Here is a 22003-nt window from a genome sequence, read left to right on the forward strand (position 1 = left end):
TTTTTTTTTATTTGAGAGAGAGAGAGAGGGAGAGAATGGGCATGTGCCAGGGCCTTCAACCACTACAAACAAACTCTAGACGCATGCGTAACCTTGTGTGTCTGGCTTTATGTGGATACTGGGGAATCAAACCTGCTTTGTAAGGGCTGGGGAGATGGCTCAGCAGTTAAAGGCGCTTGCTTGCAGTTCCTTAGTTTTCATAGACAAGCACATTAACTGTTAAGCAACCTCTCCAGTCCCTCATCTTTCCTTCTAACTTACCTTACAAAATTACTGAAATGTAGTGCTAGCCTACCGATGTTTCTGAGTGATCTTGTATTCACCATGTAATATTCTTTGTGTAAAAAAGTGGTCTTTCAACTTTTAAGCATGTATATACTGTGCTTTGATCATAACCCCCTCTCATTACCCTTTCTTGACCCTCCCCTCTCACTGCTCTTCCACTAAACACCTTCTTCCCAACTAGCCTCTTTTCTATTTTGATGTCTTTTTTATATTGTTCTCTGTGTATGTGTAATTAGGGTCACCAGCATGACTATGGATGGGAAATTATTCATCAGAGCATTGGTAACTTACCAGTGGCTACACCACTGCAGAAAAATGTCTTCCCCTCCTCCTGGTAACCATTAACTGCCAATAACTCCTCAGGGTCAGATTGGATGCATAAGTTTTAAAATTGTCTTCTATGGATTGGTTTGTCTGTCATTTTAAGTTTATCAATTAGCTGTGTGTTGCAGGGGCTTGTCAGGCCCCACCTTGTGCACTCAAACTGTCTTAAACTTGTTAACTCTAAGGGTCCTGTGAAATTAGGTTTCTGTCCTATCATTATATGTGTTCATATTTTCTGCCCATCTCTGACATAAACTAGGACCTGTTACCCTTTACAGGATCTTGTCTTTTCTTCAGTCTTACACTCCCAACTGAGCCATTTCAGCTATCCTTGATCTTGTATTTTCATAACTAACATGCAGTTGCAACCCTCTGCCTTACCCTCACTAAAGTTCATGGAGAATCCCCTGGTAATAACCTTCAGCTGTTGCAGCTGTGGGAATGCCCTCAGCCTGGAAGGCTCATTTGAGTTTTCTTCCTAGGATGAGGCACTCTAAGAGCACCTGCCTGAGAAATGTGCACTGTGAAGAACTCATCCTTTTCAAACTGACAAAGAGTGAACATCCCCACATATCGATTTACTCATTTTATACAGAAACCTTCTATAAATGGAATTACTGGTTGATTATTTATTTATTGAGTACACTCCATAACTGAAAAAAAGGAAAGCTTTGTTACTTCTTGGAAGCTCTACTTTTCTGAGTCTGGCCTTTTATCACATCTGTTTTCTTATAGTGGAAAATGGTGAGAACTGAGAAGTTGGGTCCTAGTTGTGACCCTGCTCTTTCTTAAGAGCTTTGCTATGTTCTGTTAATTCTGCTTTTAATGTGACTTATTATTGTCTGGACTGAAATAGCAAGAGGTGGCATTATACCCAACTCAGCTGGTTTACCATGCTGTTATAATTACTACTAGTGAAATCTAAAAATTAAAAGTTTCAAAAGAAGCCTGTGGTGCTGACATAGCTCCATGAAAGTGCCACTAGAACCTAGTGCAGTGGGCGCTGGGCTTTACGTTCCAGGCTGCTGACTGTGCGCAGAGACAGGTCCTTGGTGAGCTAAGACAAAAGTGTAGTTCAACCACAGCGTGTGTGTGTGTGTGTGTTCTTATTGAGATTACATTCCATTATTTGTGGAATCATTGTTATATTTGTAATGGGGAATAAATGTAAATTAGTGAATGAGTCTTACAAACCCTCTCATGTGCCTGAGAGGTTCAGCAGCCCCTGGGAGCATGGAGAGCACTAATTGGCCTGAGAGAAGAGGCTTATGTAAGTTTGTGAACTGAGATTTTTGAATCTCCAAGGGAAAGATCCGTCAATACCAACAATATAAAAATGGAAAACTGTAGTTCTCAACTGAGACTCATCAAACCAAAGTAAAAAACAAATTAGTCTTAAAGTAAGAAGACCTTTCTAAATTAAAATAAAAATAATCAGGGCTGGGGAGATGTCAGCAGTTAAGAGCACTTTCTGCTTACAAGGGTTTCTCCTGGCTGGAGAAAACCTGAGTGCAATTTCCCCAGAACCCATGGAAAAAGCTGACAGCAGTTTCGGTTTGAGGGAAACACCTTGTCTCAAGGAAATGTAAAGATGAGCAGTAAGAGAAGGACACTGATGTCCTTCTCTGGCCTCTGCACACACCACAGCATACACACAGACAAGCAAAACCTATAGTCTACAAAAGATTGGAAAGGTTTGCTTCGTAAGTGCTGGGGAGATGGCTCAGCAGTTAAAGGCGCTTGCTTGCAAAGTCTGCTGACAGTACCTGTGTGAAGCCAGATGTACAAAGTGGCACATTTTCTGGATTTCTTTTGCAGTGGCAAGAGGCCCTGGCATGCCCATTCTCCCTCTTTCTTCTCTGGTCTCAAATAAATAAATACGTTTTTTTAAAGTCAAAACTTTGTGCATGGAAGTTCCAGAAGCAAAACTTACAACAAAATATCAGTTCATCATGAAGTGTTCATGCTATCAATGCCTAAAACTCAGTTAATAAAATAAATTACAACTCAGTTAAAACAGGCAAAAAGGATATAGTGACTGCCTACAGCAATGTTCTATGAATAACTTAGATAAAAACATGTCACACATATATCTCTGCATACGTGTTTATTGTAGTTGATTTCTGAGGTTGTCCCCAGGGATCAAAGGGACAGGGACAAGAAGAAGAGTTATTCTGTCACCACAAAGTACTTTTTACCTTTTGATGCTCTCTATCTCTGTGTAAATAAGTACTAGACAGCTGCTGTATGTTAGTGTAGACACGTGTTTTATGTTATGCTAAAGCCTAGGAACAGTATTCAGAGCATAAGATGACAGTGGTTTTGTTATAACAAAGAACTCAGATCACTACAAGCAGCAAGACTACAATGGGTAAATAAGCAACAGTAGTGAGCAAGCCGCTCATGACAAAGAAAGCAGAAAGAATGAGCAGATGTGTGGAAATGGGCTCCGCTTCAGTGGTAATCTGCGCGAAACTTCTCAGAATGCTGGTGCAAAGCAGCTGAGGCCACAGCGAGGGCTGTTTCTGCATCTCCTAACATTAACATTAACAGGGCTGGGGAGATGGCTCGGCAGGTAAGAGCCCTGTGGGTGCCCTGGTTGTGGCACAGATTTCCATTGTCATCCCTGGCTTGTTATTTTCTGTCTCTGCATCAGAACTACAAGCTCTTTGAGTCAGAACTTGTGTCTGCTATGGTCATAACACTCTGAACACCTATTGATCTGATCTCAGAAGCTAAGCAGGACCAACCCTGTTTAGTACTTGGATGGGCAAGATTGTGTCTTCTGTTATTTTCCCAAGTCTGCCCTTGTGTCTGGCACATAGAGGACCATTTGTTGAACAAGTAAATGAGCAAAGTAAATAGACAGGGATTAAATATTTAGAAATCAAAACATTTTTATTTAATAAGGCAAATTAAATATTAACAGACAGCATGTTGATAAGATGTGATGACACTATTTTACTCATTCTGATGGCATAGTACATTTGTTCAAAAATGTTTACATTTGCTCGTATTTATCAAGACCTCTGCCCCAATGGTACAGTTGTTAACTTTTGACCTAGTTCTACTTCTTAGAATATGTTCTGAGACGATAATCTAAAATCTAAAAAAATATATTTACAAAGGTTCATCTCATTGTTCTTTATAATACTGATAAAAATGGAAGTTCTTGCAATAATCAACACTATAAAGTGAGATTTTCTTTTTAAAAAAAAAAACAAAAAAACAAACTTTATTCCGTTTTATTTCTTTGAGAGAGAGAGAGGAAGAGAAAGAATGGGCATGCCAGGGCCTCTAGCCACTGCAAACGAACTCTAGATGCATGTGCCACCTTGTATATCTGGTTTACGTGTGTCCTGGGGAATTGAACCTGAGTCCTTTGGCTTTGCAGGCAAGCCCCTTAGTCACTAAGCTGTTTCTCCAGACCCTTTGTTTTGTTTTTTTGAGACAAGGTCCCACTCTAGCTCAGGGTGATAAAGTGAGATTTTCTTAAAAGTTGTTGGATCTGGGTTGGAAAGATTGCTTAGTGGTTAGAGGTGCTTTCTTGCAAAGCCTGATGGTCTAGGTTCAATTCCCCCATACGCAAATATACAGAGTAGCTCATGTGTCTGGAGTTCATTTACAGAGGGAAAGATGCACCCATTCTCTCTTTGTTCTGTTTCGAATAAATAAAAAAATACTTTTCAAAGTTGTTGGATCCTAGTGGCATGTCTGTTATGGGAAAAACCAACTGCCCTTTAATTTGACTGGATGCCTGTTCCACAGGAAGGAATACATCCCTGATACTGAAAACGTCTGCTGCTATCTGACTAAATGTATATACTATGCTCATCAAACTGCACAGTAAGCATGTCTCATAATGTTCACACATATATATTAGTAATACCCTCACTTTTGGTTAGAGAAGCTTCTCTTTTCAGATGGCAGTGACCTTGGGATGACTCAGAAGGTATCATGGTGCTGGGAAGAAGTGACAGAAGAGTGATCAGCACTGAAATATCTTTATCACACCTTCCAAGGTTCAGGGTCCATTGCGGAAGAGGTGGCAGAAAGACAACATGCTTCTCCAGACACAAAATGACCTCACAGTGCCTGACCACCTACACAAGACCATCCTAATAGGAGGAAAAGATCAGGACTTCAAAATAAGAGAGACTTATTGAGAGGGGTAGGGGATATGATGGAGAGTGGAGTTTCAAAGGGGAAAGTGGAGGGAGGGAGGGAATTGGATATTGTTTATAATTATGGAAGTTGTCAAAAAAGGAACATAATAAAAAAAGTTGTTGGATTCATATGATAGGCATTAAAAATTATAATTTTGGGCTGGGGAGATTGTTCAGTGATTAGAGATGCTTGCTTGCAAAGCCTGCCAGCCTGGTTCAATTCTCTAGCCGCCCACATAAAGTCACTGGGCATTCCTTTGCAGCAGCAAGAGACCCATATACCCGCATACCCACATACCCATGCATGCCTGCACACACACACACACACACACACACACACACACACACACACACACTTAATGTGTTTTAGGGAGTCTGGGAGATTTCTCTTCACGTGTGATTTTTTTTTTTTTAGCATATAAAGAGTTAAGTCTCACTGTGTTGTTTTTTTTTTTTTTAAACAAAGTTTGTGTTTTTATTTCCTTTCCCTCCTGTGGCCCCTCACCACTCCCTTTCTGCTATCTTACTACATGTTTCCTTTTGCCCTCTGCCACCCTTTCTCATCAGCTATTTCCAGCTCATGGTCTTTTATCTCAATTCATAGTCTATACTCACTCTGACAACCCATGTTTACATGCACACAAACATTAAAAGTGAGGATCTACAGATGAGAGACTGTGATTTTTGTCTTCTGGGCCTGGGTTACCTCACTTGGTTTAATATTTCCCAAAAATCCAGCCATCTGTTGATAGACATCTAGGGTGATTCCATTCCTAGCTATTGTGAACAGAGCAGCAATGAACATGGATGTGCAAGTACCTCTGTGATAGGATAGAGAGGACTTTGGGCATATGTCCAGGAATGGTATAGCTGGGTCATATGGAAGATCAATTTTTAGCTTTTTGAGGAACCACACTGCTTTTTATAGTGGCTGTACCGTTTACACTCCCCTCACCAATGAATAAGGGTTTGCCTTTCCCCACAGCTTTGCCAACATTTGTTGTCATTCATTTTCCTGATGATAATCATTCTCTCTAGGTGAGATGAAATCTCAGAGAGATCTAAATTTCCCTAATGACTAAGAATGTTGAACATTTTTTAAACTATCTGTTGGCCATTTGTGTATCTACTTTAAAATATCTGTTTTTGCCAGGTGTGGTGGCGCATGCCTTTAAACCCAGTACTCAGAAGGCAGAGGTAGGAGGATTGCCGTCAGTTTGAGGCCACCCTGAGATTACATAGTGAATTCCAGGTCAGCCTGGGCTACAGCGAGACCCTACCTTGAAAAATCAAACCAAAACAAAACAAAACAAAAATCTGTTCTGTTCTTTTGTCTTTCAAGATAGGGTCTCGCTCTAGCCCAGGCTGACCTGGAATTCACTATGTAATCTCAGGGTGGCCTCTAACTCACGGCAATCCTCCTACCTCTGCCTCCCAAGTACTGGAATTAAAGGCATGCACCACCATACCTGGCAAAAATCTGTTCTTTTCATTAGACTATTTATGATAGGCAATACTTTTTGGTGTTTAATTTTGCAGTTCTTTATATATTATAGATATTAACCCTCTGTCAGAGGAATAACCAGCAAAGATTTTCTCCCATACTGTAGGCTTTCTGTTTGCTCTGATGATAGTTTCCTTTGTTTAACAAAAACTTTGATCTAGTCCCATTTGTTGGTTCTTCGAACTGTTCCCAGTTTTATTGGAGTCCTGTTCAGAAAGCTCTTCCCTGTGCCTAGCATTTTTAGTGTATTGCTATGTTTTTCTCTAGTATTTTCAGCCAAGCAGTTTTTAAAAGAAATATTGTTATTTATTTATTTGCAATCAGCTGGGAAGGGATTGGTAATGCCAGGGCCTCTGGCCACTGCAGACATACTCCAGATGCATGCACCACTTTGTTCATTTGGCTTTACATGGGTACTAGGGAATTTAACCTAGATCATTAGATTTTGCAAGCAAGTGCCTTAACTCCTGAGCCATCTCTCCATCCACCAACAGATTTTTAATATCATATATTTTAAATCAAAAGACCCTGGGCTGAGAAGATTGTTCAGTGGCTAAGGCTTGGCCCAAGTTCAGTTCCTAAATTATTCATGTAAGCTGGATGAAAAAAGTGGTGCAAGTGTCTGGCATTTGTTTGTAGTGGCAAGAGGCTCTGGCATGTACACACACACACACACACACACACACACACACAAATAAATAAAGAAGTAAATAAAAATTTGTAAAAAGTTTACATATTTCAGCAAATATAGTAAAATCTGTATTTAATTTTTTTTTATTTTAGAGAGAGAGAGAGAGAGAGAATTGGTGAGCCAGGGCCTCAGCCACTGTAATTGAACTCCAGATGCTTGCTCTACCAAGTGGGCTTGTGCGACCTTGTGCTTGCCTCACCTTTGTGCATCTGGCTTAAGTGGGATCTAGAGAGTCAAACGTGGGTCCTTAGGCTTCACAGGCAAGCACGTTAACTGCTAAGCCATCTCTCAGCCCTAAAATCTGTATTTTTACCAGGTTGATACAGGAATTATCTCAGTGACCTTGCTTATAAATTCCCCAGGTTGATTACTAGTTGACTCTCATGGAATGTTATAAACTGAACTGTGTTCCTCCAAAGTCCCTGTGCAGATATCTAACCCCCAGTGTGATGGCATTTAGAGGTTAAGCCTTGGGAGGTGATTAGGTGCGGATGAGGTCATGAGAGGAGCCTCTGGGGAGAGAAATGCCCTTGTAGGAAGTGGGAAGGAGAGAATTATCTGCTCTCTTTCTTTCTTTCTTTCTTTCTTTTTCTTTTTTTGGTTTTTCAAGGTAGGGTCTCACTCTAGCCCAGGCTGACCTGGAATTCACTATGGAGTCTCAGGGTGGCCTCGAACTCACAGCAATCCTCCCACGTCTGCCTCCCAAGTGCTGGGATTAAAAGCATGCACCACCACGCCTGGCTTATGCTCTCTTTTGCCCACACACTAAAGGAAGGCCATGTGAACACAGTAATTAAGTGGCCATCTATCAGCTGGGAAACAGGCCCTCACCAGACACTGCACCTGTCCCTGACTCCAGACCTCCTGCCTCAGAACTGTGAGAAGTAAGTGCCTGCTGTTCTTAAATTTTGTTTTATAGCCTCAGCTGACTAAATTGTAGGCAACTTTTCATGAATATGGAATGCTGTTGAGGGCACACAATAGATACTTTTATATTTTGCCCACAGTCCATTTTATCAAGATGGAGCTGGAACTAAGTTGGAAGTTTCTTCCTGCTGGCTGGTTCTCATAGTACCAGAAGTGGTATGCAGGCTGCTTGGAGAGAAAAGTCGTCAGTAGTCTTAACCAGCAGTGGAACCCTGTGATCTACACGACTAATCAGCTAGGCAAGATGTATCTGCTGGTGCAACAGTGGCATGACTGTTACGGGAGTAACCAACTGCTCTCTGATTATATCCAAGGCCAGTTCCACTGGAGGAAGCAGGTACTAGTATTGCAAGCCTCTGACTGACTGCCGGGTCACTGCCCCTAGGGAGAAAGCCGCTGCTGCTGCTGCTTGGCGAAATGGATATGTTGTGTCCATCCAGCTGTCTCCTAAACATTTTTTTAATTATTTATTTATTTATTTGAGTCTCCTAAACATTTATGTGTATACCCGCAGGTCAGTGCTGCTCTCAGCTTAGTCAGAGAAGCTTCTTTTTGCAGTGGGCAGCAACTCCTAGGGAGACTTACAGCTTGTCAAGAGTGCTAAGAATAAGTGAATGTTGAATACTCAGCATTACATGGGACATCTATGTCACCCCTTCCAAAGCTCAGGGAGTACTGCATAAAAGGAGGTGGACAGAATGTGAGTCAGGATAGGGAGAAGTGCTGTGAAATGCTGTCTTCTGTACATGACATGACCATTACATTCAAGACCCCATAGCCACTGTTTTACCTGCATAAGATTGGGTCCACCAGCATTGTCATTGATGGTAGAAGAGCTCATAGAAGGAGCCCTGAGGAGTTATTGGCAGTTAATAATTGCTGGGAGAAGGGAGACATTTCTTCAGGGTGTAGCCACTCTTAAATTGCCCATGCCCTAGTATAACTCCCCCATGCTTATGCAAGCAACCCTAATTAAGCTCTGTGGGTCACAAAAAAAAAAGATAGTAATTAGAATTACTTGAGAAGAAGAAAGGGTTCAGTAGAAGAGGCTGGGGGACAAGAAGGGTAATGGGAGAGGAATATAATCAAAATACATCATATACACATCTAAAATTACCTATAAATAAAAAAATTATAACATGTAAAAAGAATGACTGAACATAAAGACAGTTTCTATTGCTTGAAGCTACTAGTATTAGCATTCTGGTTCTCAGTGTTCTAAGCCCCAGATGAGGGAGACTTTAGAGAGAAACCCACCAATAGCCCAAAAATAACCTACCAGGAACTTTTTTGATCCTAGAAGTGTGGAACAGATTTCCTTGGGAGAGTTAAACTGTAAAACTCAAAATCGCAGTGTGGAAAGGGTTACCAAAGAGATGAGATTGAAAAAGTAAATCAAAATCAGCTTTCAGAGCCTTGAAAGCATTCCAGCGAATGAAACACCCCATAAACATGAGGTTCCATTTGCCCAAGTCTTCCTCAAAGAGTGTCCTATGAGCTGTGGCTAGGTCAGAGCATCAGTGTCTTGTGAGACCCCCCGCCCACTCTCAGCCAGTCCCATTCCTCCCCCAAAGCATGTGGAGGGTCCTGGAGGGTGGTGAGAACAACATTGGGCAGAAGTGTGTCCTTTTTTTAAAATATTTTATCATTTATTTATTTGGCAGAAAGAGAGAGAATGATCGCACCAGGGCCTCCAGCCACTGCAAATAACCTCCAGACATGTGCACCCCTTTGTGCATCTTAATGTGGGTCCTGAGGAATCGAATCTGGATCCTTTGGCTTTGCAGGCAAAGGCCTTAACCTCTAAGCCATTCCCCCAGACCCAGAAGTGTGTACTGTGTCTCTCGTTTAGACCAGTGTCTTAAGAGGCTTCTGGATTAGATTGTTCTTGGGCTGTCTTGGTAGTTAGTGGTCTCCCTCCCAGGTCCCCCATCTGTCAGTCAGGTGTGCGGTACTTACTTCCCTCTTCCTATGTTCCCTGCACATCAGAGGAGATCCGGTTTGTAGGTTTGTATCTTGAATGAAATAGGAAACTGTTGATGGTTCTAAGCTGGGGAGTGACAGCTAGTTACATTGTTAGATAGAAATGTTAGCTTAGGGCTGGAGAGATGGATTAGCAGATAAGAAGCTAGCAGATAAGAAGCTTGACTGAAAAGCCAAAGGACTCAGATTTGATTCCCCAGGACCCACGTAAGCCAGATGCACAAGGCGGCACATGTGTCTGGAGTTCATGTGCAGTGGCTGGAAGCCCTGCTGTGACCATTCTCTTACTCTCTCACTCTCTGCCTGCCTCTCTCTATCACAAATAAATAAATAAATAAAATATTTTTAAAAAGAGAAACATTAGCTTTTGCAGTAGTGTGGGAAAGAGGAGGGGTGGACAAAAGCACACAAGAATTCTATGGGGGAGGCTATTTTATTTTAGTAAATCAAGAAAGAATGAAGTATGGACGTGGGTGAAATGGCCTGATGGAAGAGCTATGTGAGGGAAAGTCTCCAGGACTAATGGTCAGTTACAAGTGAGGGTGATGGTTTCTGGTTCCCACAGCTCCCGTGAAGGTGGCCTCCCTCATTCCCTGAGGTCAGGAACGTAGAGAAGAGCCAGGTCTGGTGGCAGGTGTGCATGATGGCCACAGTCTGGCTTCAGATGGTTGGGTTGGAGGTGTCATTGAGACTGTCAAGCAGGATGTCAGTTCTATTTACCCTCCTTCTGTCTTTCCATCAGCCCTCCTGCTTCCTTGAAAGTCATAGTGAGGTCTGTGCTAGAGATGGGATACTCAAATCATAATTGAGCCTGTGGCTGTGTGAAGCCAACCCTGAGAGAAGGCAGAAGATTGAGCAAGGGGAAGAGGAGGCCAAAGATGTCAGAACAAGAGCTGTTGGGAGTGAGAGGAGAGTGGAGAGAGTATGGGATCACAGAAGCTAAGACGCAAGTGCTGACAGAAGGAAGAAGTGAATGGGCAGCCATGTTGCTACAACATTAAGTTTAAAAAGTGAATTTCTAGGGCTGGAGAGATGGCTTAGTGGTTAAGGCGCTTGCATATGAAGCCTAAGGACCCAGGTTCAACTCCCCAGAACCCCACATAAGCCAGAGGTACAAGGTGATGCATGCATACAAGGTCATGCATGTGCACATGGTGGCACATGTGTCTGGAGTTTGATTTTAGTCAGTGACTGGAGATGCTGGCGTGGCAATTCATTCCCCCCTCATAAAATAAAAAAAATCAAAATTTAAAAAGTGAATTGCTAATTGTTAAATGAGGTGGTGCAGGGTTTTTTTGTTCATTTATTTATTTATTTGAGAGTGACAGAGAGAGAAAGAGGCAGATAGAGAGAGAGAATGGGCACACCAGGGCCTCCAGCCACTGCAAACGAACTCCAGACACGCATGCCCCCTTGTGCATCTGGCTAATGTGAGTCCTGGGGGATCGAGCCTTGAACCGGGGTCCTTAGGCTTCAGGCAAGTGCTTAACCGCTGAGCCATCTCTCCAGCCTGGAGGTGCAGTTTTTAAAATGCTGCAGCAGTTGGAAAGGGAAGTTCGGGTAGATAACTGAGCAGTTGCTATGAACTAGGTTTGCTGCTAGGCCTCTTCAGCTGTGTGGTCAACTCTCTGGGTTGCAAATAACTACTCCATCTTGCTTAAAAGAAAACAGTTTAATGACTTGTAGTATTGAAATGTTCAGGGATAGGAGCAGCCTGTAACACGCTTGAATCCAGGGACTCTTACAGTGTCATCAGCTATGTGTGTCTTTTGTCTCAGCCCATCTCTCCCAACACTGCTCTTCTGTAAGGGAGGCTCTGTCCCAGAGGTCTGAGCAACTCTCCAGTTTATCTTATCTTATCCCCCTCCTCAAGCCTAAGGGAAAAGCAACCCCTCCTCCTCAGTTGGAGCAGAAGCTCTCACCAAAACCTATCTCATGTCTTGAGTTTATTCATAAACTAATTACTTTGGTCAAAAGCAGTTAGACATGCTGACCAGTCAGGCCCAGTCACCTGCCCACCTCTAGAGCAGGAAGATCTTGTGAATGGGGAAGGCTAATTTCCCAGAGGAAAATGAAGATGTTTCCCACATGTGAGGCAGGCCAAAACATCAGACATTCATGTCATTGCTAAGAGAAGCCTTCAGCTCAGTATGTTTGCACACCTGCTTCTACAGTACACTCTAGTATTGTCTCTTTGTGTAAGAGATGCATGTATCTATGTGCTACTGTAACCACTGAATCAGAATCTTACTGCTAGAGAAAGGTGGTAACTATTCTTGCTGTATGTTCTGCTACTCACTCGCTGAATCATAACTATCTTGAAAAACATGGGACATATCAGTTGTACAACATTATGAACATATTTAATATCAGTAACCATATACTTAGGCATGGTTAAGGTAAATTTTATATTTTACCACAATTAATTTCTTTCCGTCAATTCAGTAGATCATGTAACAAATGGATGTCTGTTCAAGACTTTGTATTTCTTACTAAGGATTGGTGAACATACCCAAGGCAGGGAACTTCAGGGGCAGTTTATCAGAAGTTGTACGTAACACCACCATCACTATCATCTCTGTCCCATTTTACCTTGGCTATGCCGCTGACCTACATGGAGTTTTTCTTTGTAGTGGTGTTGATGGACTTTTATGATCTATTAGCCCTCTTTGCCCTGGCTGTCAAATATTTGTTATTAATAAGTACCTTTTAAAATAATATTTTAATGTAGTTTGTAGATTTTGTTTGTTTGTTGATTTGTTTTTGAGACAGGGTCTCACTGTGTAACCCAGGCTTGTCTCAACCTCATGATTCTCCTGCCTCAGCTTCCCAGTACTGAGTTTATAGATGTCATCATGCCTGGCTCTAGGAGTTTCACATTCAGCTTTATATTTGTTTATTTTAAAAAAATCAACTCAGTCTTTTTTTTCCGAGGTAGGGTCTCACTCTAGCCCAGGCTGACTAGGAATTTACTATGTAGTCTCAGGGTAGCCTTGAACTTATGGCAATCCTCCTACCTCTGCCTCCCAAGTGCTGGCATTAAGGGCGTGTGCCCAGCTAACCCATTCTTCTTTATGCCATTGGATGGGATTGCTATACTTCATTCTTTTCATTCATGTATCAAATGTAAGTTCTGAATATCATTCTTGAGCTAATGGATGGAGACGTTTTAAGGGGTCTCACAAAGAAGGCCACTCAGGCAGAGAGGTTAGTGTGGTGAGAAAGTATAAAGAGATTCTGGGAGTGCAGAGGAGCAAGTGTCTGTTTCACAATGGGTATGGAAAGTCTCCTTAGAGGAGCTAATGAATGAGCTAAGATTAATTTAACCTATAAAACACACTGCAGGGCTGGAGATATGGCTTGGTGGTTAAGGTGCTTGCCGGCAAAGCCAAATGACCCAGGTTTGATTCCCCAGTACCCACGTAAAGCCAGATACACGGTGGCGCATGTGTGTGGAGTTTGTTTGCAGTGGCTAGAGCATACCCATGCTGTCTCTCCTCTATCTGCCTGTTTTTCTCTTTCACTCAATAAATAAATAAAATATTTTTTCAAAACACACTGAAGAAACAGGCAAATCCATAGTCCTCATGGGAGACTTCAACACACCTCTTAGTAGCAAATCAAAGAGCAGGCAAAAATCAGGAGCAGATAGATGATGAAACAAAACAATCAATTTCGACTTGTATATAGAGCACTATACTAAAAATGATAGAATTCATATTATTTCAAGTGCAAATAGTATATGTACCCAAAATGAATATTGCTTGACTTAAGTGATGCTTAGAGGAAATTCTATGATTAGAAAAAATGAAAGACTGAAAATCAATGATTTAACCATCTCAAAAAGATAGAAAATGGACAGCAAATCACATGCAGGGAAACAGAAGAGATCTATGTTTTAGAAGCTAATGTACCGTAGGGAAAATCAGCAAAGCCCCAAAATTGGATCTCAGAAAGGATTAGTAAAGTTGGTGTACCTCTACAAAGACGAGTTTAAAAGCAGGGTGGGGGGAATATAACATCATGCATGAAAAACAAAACTATCACTGTACAGCCTGCAGATATTTAAAAAGATGGAAGAGGGTATTTAACACCCTGATCATACCATAAGGCTATCTGGGTAAAATGCACAAATTTCTGGAAAACTACAAGTTACCAAAGCTAGAAGGACTAGAGACCAGGAGGACTAGAAAATCTTAGTGTAATAAAATTTAATTGTACATTGTCTATCCATTTCTTTAGTGGAAACGGATTCTGTTGTTGAGAATTTATATATAAAGAAAACATCAAGTTAGTAGGACTTGTCTGGTGATAAATTCATCTAGGCAGTTAAGGAAGAAACATTACTAGTATTTCTTGGGAAACGGAGGCAGGAGGATCAGAAGTTCAAGGTCATAATCAGCTACAAGATAAGTCTGAAGCCAGCCTTGAATACATAAGACCCTATTTCAAAAAATAAAAGATCTATCAGTGAGCTGGAGAGATGGCTCATTAGTTAAAGTCACTTGCTTGCAAATCCTGGCGGCCCAGGTTTGATTCTGGAGCACCCATTCTGCCTCTCTATCTCAAATAAATCAATAAATAAATAAAACAAGAGGCCCTGGTGTACTTTCTCTTTCTCTACTTGCAAATAAATAATAAATAAAAATATTTTAAACTTAAAAAAATCTTCCAGAAAGGAAAATGGTGGCCTAGAGTCATTCATCTTTTTATGGATGCAAAAATCTTTAATGTAAAGGTAGCAAATTGAATGCCTACAAAGGAAAATATGTTGCACGAAGAAGATTTTTTTTTTAAGAATGCAAGAGTTGCTTAGTGTCTTAAAATCAAACTGTTTCATCATACAGTGAGAAACTAGAAAAATGATGATTGTTTGAATAGATACAACCTTTTAGCTTAGTAGAAAGGCCCTTTTTCAGAGAATGTTCCTTTCTCTGTCCCCACCCCTTCTATGCCATTATGCATGATTCAGTTCTCCAGCCTCCAGCCACCCTGGAGCGGCTTGCACTTCTGAGTCCTGCCTGTTTTCTTGCTTCTTGGTCTTCACAAGCACTGCGCCTCCTGCTTCCCTTCCCTAAGCCTTATACTCACCCTTCCAGGGTCAGTGCAGGGTGTGGGGAAGCCTAGTTACCCTCCCTTTGTTGACGTCTAATTAACATAAATGCTGAAAGTTCTCTGGGTGCTCTCCAGCTCCTCCATCAACATGGGTAACTTCTTTTTGAGTACCCTCAGGTGTCCCTTCTCTTTACCCCATGCCCAGCCCCAGAACTTCGGGTTTATCTGCTGTTAGTATGAATTAAAATTGTGAGTTTTAGAAGATCACAGAATCTGAATCATATGGTATGAACTTGATTGTGTCTGGCTTTTTCCACTCGGGATGTGTTTGACTCACCCGTGTTGCTTCTGGTGTCCACCACACATCCAGGTTGCCGAGCAGAGTTCCACTGGGTGCTTACACACCAGTTGTTGCTTCAATTGTTTATGGACATCAGGTTTTGGGTTGTCGCCCACTGATACTATTAACATCACAGTTCAGTACACATGTTTCTTTGTGGATGAATGTGTATTATTCTCACTTCCCCTAGGTAAACACAAAAATGTGAAGTCATCGGGGAGTAGTACAGTAGGTATATGAACTTTATATGCAATCTCTAAATTATTTTCCAAACCACCCTGTGTAGTGGTTTCTCTGATGTTGAATGATGAGTATCTCTGTCTTTTGGCGGGGGGGGTTGAGGTAGGGTCTTACTCTAACTCAGGCTGATCTGGAATTCACTATGTAGTCTCAGGGTGGACTCGAACTCATGGCAATCCTCCTACCTCTACCTCCCAAGTGCTGGGGTTAAAGATGTGTGCCACCAGCCTGGCTAAGTATCTCTTAATGTGGTCCTTTTAAGATATTTTTGCCATCATTTCCATCTTCTTGTGTAATGTGGCTGTTTAATCTTTTACCTATTGACTTGCAGATTTTATTTTACTTTTCTAAATTTAAGACTAGTCGTGAGACAAATGTATTGTGAATATTCTTTCTCCATCAGTGGCCTGGTTTTTCATTTTCTTAGCATTGTCTTCAGAAGAAGTAAAGATTTTAAATTTTGTGAGGTTTTTAAATTTAAAGGTTTAAATTTTATGGAATCTATGACATTTTTTTCATAGTTTGTGGCATGGGTCACAAGTCTTTTGGCTACATGAGGATCACAAAGATTCTCCTTTGTTTTATTCTGAAAGCTTTGTAGTTCTAGCTGGCATGTTTAGACCTATGATTTCTTTTCAGATAATATTTGTGTATTCAAGATTCTCTCCCCTCACATACAGATAATTCATTTGCCCAAGCACCATGTGTTAAAGAGACTTATGTGTATTTTTTTCCAGTGAGTCATCTTGTCACTTTTTAAAAGTATTTATTTATTTGAGAGAGAGGAGAGAAGGGGGGAGACAGGGGTTGTGCCAGGGCCCCTAGCCACTACAAACTCCAGATGCATGTTCCCCTTGTGCAGTTGGTTTGCATGGGTACTGGGGAATTGAAAGTAGGTCTGTAGTCTTCTCAGGCAAGTCCTTAACCACTAAGCCATCTTTCCCCATTTTGTCACTTTTATTGAAATCAATTGGCCATGTAGGTACAGATCTATTTCCGGATTCTTCTGCTCCATAGAACTATATGTCTGTCTTTTTTTTCAAGGTAGGGTCTCGCTGTAGCCCCCGCTGACCTGGAATTCACTGTGTAGTCTCAGGGTGGCCTCTAACTAATGGGGATCCTCCTACCTCTGCCTCCCAAGTGCTGGGATTAAAGGTGTGCACCACCACACCCGGCTCTATATGTCTCTTCTTATGCCAAAACCATACTGTCTTGATCACTTTCATTTTCTAGTTGTGTTGAACCTGGTGGTGGAAGTCCTCAATTCTGTCCTTTGCAAACTATTTTTGACCAATCTAAGCCTTTGTATATCCATTTAAGTTCAGGATCTGTTTTCTAATTTCTACCAAGGAGGCAAGATTTTAATTGGAATTTCATTGAATATCAACTTGGGGAAGAATCAATATCTTAACTATCACAATACCGTCTATGAGCATGCTTGTCATAGCTTGAGCTGCAATAACAAAGCATTATATGTGATTGACACAGTGGCTTTATTTTATTTCTCAAAGTTTTAGAGGCTGAGAAGTCAAGCGGACTTAGTTCCCTGGTAGGCCCCATTGCCTGTTTACCCATGGAGGAGGAGGGATATCACTGATTCATTCTTGTGAGGTTCATGCATGGTGCACGGGTAGAGGTCAGAGGACCACCTCATATGTCAGTCCTCACCCTTTGTTTGGAGGCAGGGCCTCTTGTTGTTTACCACTGAATTCTCCACGCTGGCTGACCCACCAGCTTCTGAAAAGTTCTCTTGTCTCTGCTTCCTATGTTACCAGGCACACTGGGATTACAGGCACCTGCCACAGAACTCAAGTACATATGGCAAACACTTTATCCACTGAGCCATCTTTCCAGCTCCACCAGATATATGTGTGTGTGTGTGTATATAGTGTATATATTTGTATATTCAAGATTTTATATATATTATACACACATAATATACATACTTTTATTAGATAGAGAGAGAGTATGAGCACACCAGGGTCTCTTACCACTATAAATGAATGAACTCTAGATGCATGTGCCACTTTGTACATCTGGCATTACATGGTACTTGGGAATTGAACCCAGGCCATCAGGCTTTGCAAGCTAGCTCCTTTAACTGCTGAGCCCTTGATCCAGCCCTCCCCACTTTTTGGAGACAAGGTTTCCAGTAGCCCAGGTGGGCCTTGATACCTTTTCATTCCCACATGGCTGTTGTGGGCTTGCAGTATGCACCTTTGGCTTTTCACATCATACTGTTTCCTGCACGGTCACCAACCACTGTAATGTGCATCCACTCCCTTCCTTGTGCTGATGCTGTTACACAGAATTAGAAGCTTCATAACATATTTTTAAACAACCTGCTGCTCTTTTTCCTTATGTTTTATTGGTTTTTAAGGATATTTTATAAATTCACTAACATATTATTTGGCAGCAGAGTTTTTAAAAATTGAGGTACAGTACATACAAATGAAACTATGCTAGCTTAGTCTTCTCCCTCCCTGCTTCCTCCATCCTCCCTTCTCTCTTCTGAGATGGGGCCTGTGTTGCATGGGCTGACCTGGATGGAACCTCAGTGTTTGAGTGATCCCCTTGCCTCAGCCTCCTGAACAGCTGTGACTACAAGAGCTGGGCACAGTGGTCAGCTTAGCTTAACCTGTTTTAAGCACAGTGCAGTAGTGTCAAGGACGCATACATGTAAAATGAAGTCTTCTTAACTTTTATAGGAAGTAAAATATAAGAGAAAATGCCTCTGACGTGTTTCCACATATTTATCCTGTCTTGTATTATTCCTTCTTTTATGTAGGTTATGTTTTCTAGTTTGGGGTATTTTATTCAATATCTTTAGCATTTTACTTTTTTCTTATTTTGTTTTCTGTTTCTTTTTAATGTTTTTCAAAAATGTTTGGACAGAGCTAGAGAGATGGCTTAGTGGTTAAGGCCCTGGCCTGTGAAGCTTGAGGACCCATGTTCAACTCTCCAGGTCCACGTCACCCAAATGCATAAAAAGATGCAAGCATGCAAGGTCGCACATGCATACAAGGTGGTACACGTGTCTGGAGTTTGACCGCAGTGGCTGGAGGCCCTGTTGCACCAGTTCTCTCTGTCTCACTTTTTTTTTTAATTCAGAGTATTTTTATATTAAAAACAAGACATATCCCATTTGACAAGTTGGAAAAAACAATCTTACTGCACTACAATTGCCACAAAATAGTACTTTCAATGGGGAAGGGGTATGTGTCCATTTTGCTCTGTCTCACCCACATCTCAAAGTTTTGTTTACCTAATTCTGCTTCTGAGATGGACATCAGAACAGCCTTGAGTCGGGAGTGTGCTCTTCCCCACACTGGCCCTTGTCCATGGCTCTAAGAGTTCTCTCCCTGACTATCCAGCCACCTACCCTGAGGCCAGTTCCTTTCTGGGGACTGGGTTAATCAACGGTACCCAATACAGACAGGTTAAGTCTTTAAGGAGTCGAAAAAAGGACTCCAGGCCTCTGCTCAGCTGTACTGCCTCTGATGGAGGACGAGTCCTAACCCTAACCTCCTCACCATGCAACACTGGGTGAGAGACCCATGATGCCCTAGGCAACATTGACCCAGATAGATGCCACAACCTCTGGTCTCAGAGCATCACCCTTAAGCTAGGTGACCACCTTCAGTTAGCTTTAAATTCCTCTTGAGTTTACCAGTGGCTTTTTGTTGTTGCTGATAACCTTAACTCCTTCTTCTGAATTCCTCCTACTGTACTACAACTTCAAGCAACTTTAAACGGGGGTGGAGTTTGGGGCTTATTTATTAGTTTGGACTCACTTCTGCTTCTGTTTCTTTTTTTATCTTTTCTTCTCTTTCATTTGGAGACAGCATCTCACTATGTAGCTCAGGCTGGCCTTGAACTTGCAGCAATCTTCCTGCTTTGACCTTGAGCACCGGTAGTACGAACAGCCCCCATGGCCAACTGAGGTTTTGCTTTTTAAGATGATTCCACATGTTATTACTGGAACAATGTTGAATTCCTGTTGCTGCCTCACAGAAGCCTCCAAAGCAAAAAGTTTTAGAGATTTTTTTTTTTTTCTGATTCTAGGAATTGAACCCAGGGCCTCCTGTATGCCAAGCACACACACTGCCACTGAGCTACACTGCCAGCCCTGTATAGACATTTTTCTGACTGTAAACAAAGTTCAAGTTTAACTAGCAACAAGCCTGAAAATTTGGTTACGTATGTAGGTACAAAGCTGATTCATCAGATCCCTGTTCTGGCCCTCAACCCAATGCTTTTCAACCAAGGCGTCATCCACTTCCTTCTTGACATTGATCAAACACTTGAACAGGTACTGTCCAGCCGTTCCTTGCAGGTGCTTGCCCTTCTCAGCCACTGAGTGGCTGAACAGTTCAGAAGCTTCTCCATCCTGGGCTTCATTGCTAGAGCCTTTACAACTTTCCATGCCCTCCATCCCTCCTGTTTCCTCATTCCTTTCATCCTCCATAGCTTCTGGGGTTTCTTCTTGGGACAGTAAGGAGGCTTGGGCATTGGCTGCCTACAGGGACAGATTCGCCTTCAAGCACAGTAGACCTACACAAGATACTCTCCTGGGGACTCTGGGCCACACCTTGGCTACCACTCACCTCTTTGGGAGTGGCCTTTTTCTCCTCCAAGGCTTGGATGACATCCTCAGGAGCTGGAGGAACCTCCCTCAGTTGTCTTACTCGCTCTCTTTTGTTTCGCCTTAGATGAATCCAAGAGTTTTCGATGGCTGTCAGGAAAAGACTTAATTTCCTCTTTTCCACAGGGAACTTGTTTATGTTGGACCTTCAGATCAGTGAGAATTTTTTCTATCCATGTTGTCACAACTACTATACCTTCCAGTGTGTCAGAACCTAAAGCCGATGCTTTGAGGGATAATTCCTTCATCACAGATTCCAACACTACAAACGTAATGGGTTTCCTTGGCTTTAGTTTTCTGTGTTTACTTGGTGGTGATGGAACTGTGACGTCATCATAAAAACTCCAAGCTAAGGCCCATCTCATGGTCCGACCTTGACAGAATTCAGTGAAGGTGACTTTAGGAACCTCTTGGATGCCAAGCTCTTCTTTCAGTGGAGCCAGGCTGCGTTTTTTTTCCTAGCATACAGCTGTACCACCTTAATCTTTTTTTAAGTTGTAAACTGTCATGGATAATCCTTTTCACAAACTGTAGTTCACCTCCTTCTGCCATTATTTCTGTGATGCCTCCTGTATTTACAGAACTAGATGAAGGTCTTCGAGGATTCCGAGAATTTACCCCCTTATCTTCCAACTGGTTGGCAAAAAATGGAGGGTTGCACATGCAAAAGTCATAGACTATCTCAGATTCTTCCTTAAGAGCATCCATCAGGAGTGTCTTCTGTGGCACCTTAACCACATTTATGAAATCAGATAAATTATTTTGCTCCACATTTTTCTTGGCATAATTGTAACACATATCATCCACTTCTGTTGCAAGAAAATACCAGCCATTTAGGGTTGCTCCAAGTAAGGATGCCCCAGTGCCTATGTCAGTTCCTCTTCGGAGAGTACTTTTGTCAGAAACCTGGGGACCAATCAGATCTTCTACCTAGTGAATATAGTTAAGTCTCAAGGGAACTGTGGGAATTAGTCTCTCCAATGGAATATCAATACAAAGTCCAAAGTCTTCCTTACTCTTCCATTCAGATTGATCTGAACATGCTGCTTAAAATCTGGATATTTTGATGCCAGATATACAAAATCAGTCTTTGTATCTATTTCTTGCATGCATTGATTGACTCAGAGCCATCTCTAAGGCCTACGTTCCCACTTGATAGCGTGTTTGAAACTTTAACCCACGCACTGCACGAAGCTCCTAGAAACTCAGGTGTTATACTGCCAGCATGCCGCCATCTTGTGAAATCTGTCTCACTCTTATACTCTCTCGCATAAAAAAAAAAAAAAGCCAGTCAGTTGGGCTTGCCTCAAAAAATAAATGTGAGCCGGGTGTGGTGGCGCACGCCTTTAATCCCAGCAGTCGGGAGGCAGAGGTAGGAGGATCACCAACAGTTTGAGGCCACCCTGAGACTACATAGTGAATTCCAGGTCAGCCTGAGCCAGAGTGAGACCCTACCTCAAAAAACCCAATATATATATAAATGTTTGCCATCATAAGAGGAGGAAACGATCATGACATCAAAATAAAAGAGAGACTGATTGAGATGGGGAGGGGATATAATAGAGAGTGGAATTTCAAAGGGGAAGGAGGGTATTACCATGCGATATTTTCTATAATGGAAGATGTTAATAAAAATTGAGGGAAAATAAATAAATAAATAAATAAATAAATAAATAAATAAATAAATAAATGTTTGGACATATGGAGTTTTACACATCCTTTCCTGCTAATCCTCTCTCTGATAGTTTCTATGGACTCATTTTCTTCAGGCTGAATCATTGTTGTTGGTGTTTTAAAATGCCGGTTTCATATGATTAGTAATTTCTGATCAGATATCAAATAT

The 22003-nt window shown here is 41.7% G+C and overlaps 1 protein-coding gene and 1 pseudogene across 1 annotated transcript in view; one reads left to right on the forward strand and one right to left on the reverse strand.

Annotated features, from left to right (window-relative positions):
- Rec114 (REC114 meiotic recombination protein) overlaps window positions 1–22003 on the forward strand; it is a 116672-nt gene that overhangs the window by 68638 nt on the left and 26031 nt on the right. The gene's annotated exons all lie outside the window — the stretch shown is intronic.
- On the reverse strand, window positions 19684–21291 carry LOC101596652 (annotated as a pseudogene).

Source organism: Jaculus jaculus, chromosome 10, assembly GCF_020740685.1.
Source record: "Jaculus jaculus isolate mJacJac1 chromosome 10, mJacJac1.mat.Y.cur, whole genome shotgun sequence".
Taxonomy (NCBI): Eukaryota; Metazoa; Chordata; class Mammalia; order Rodentia; family Dipodidae; genus Jaculus; species Jaculus jaculus.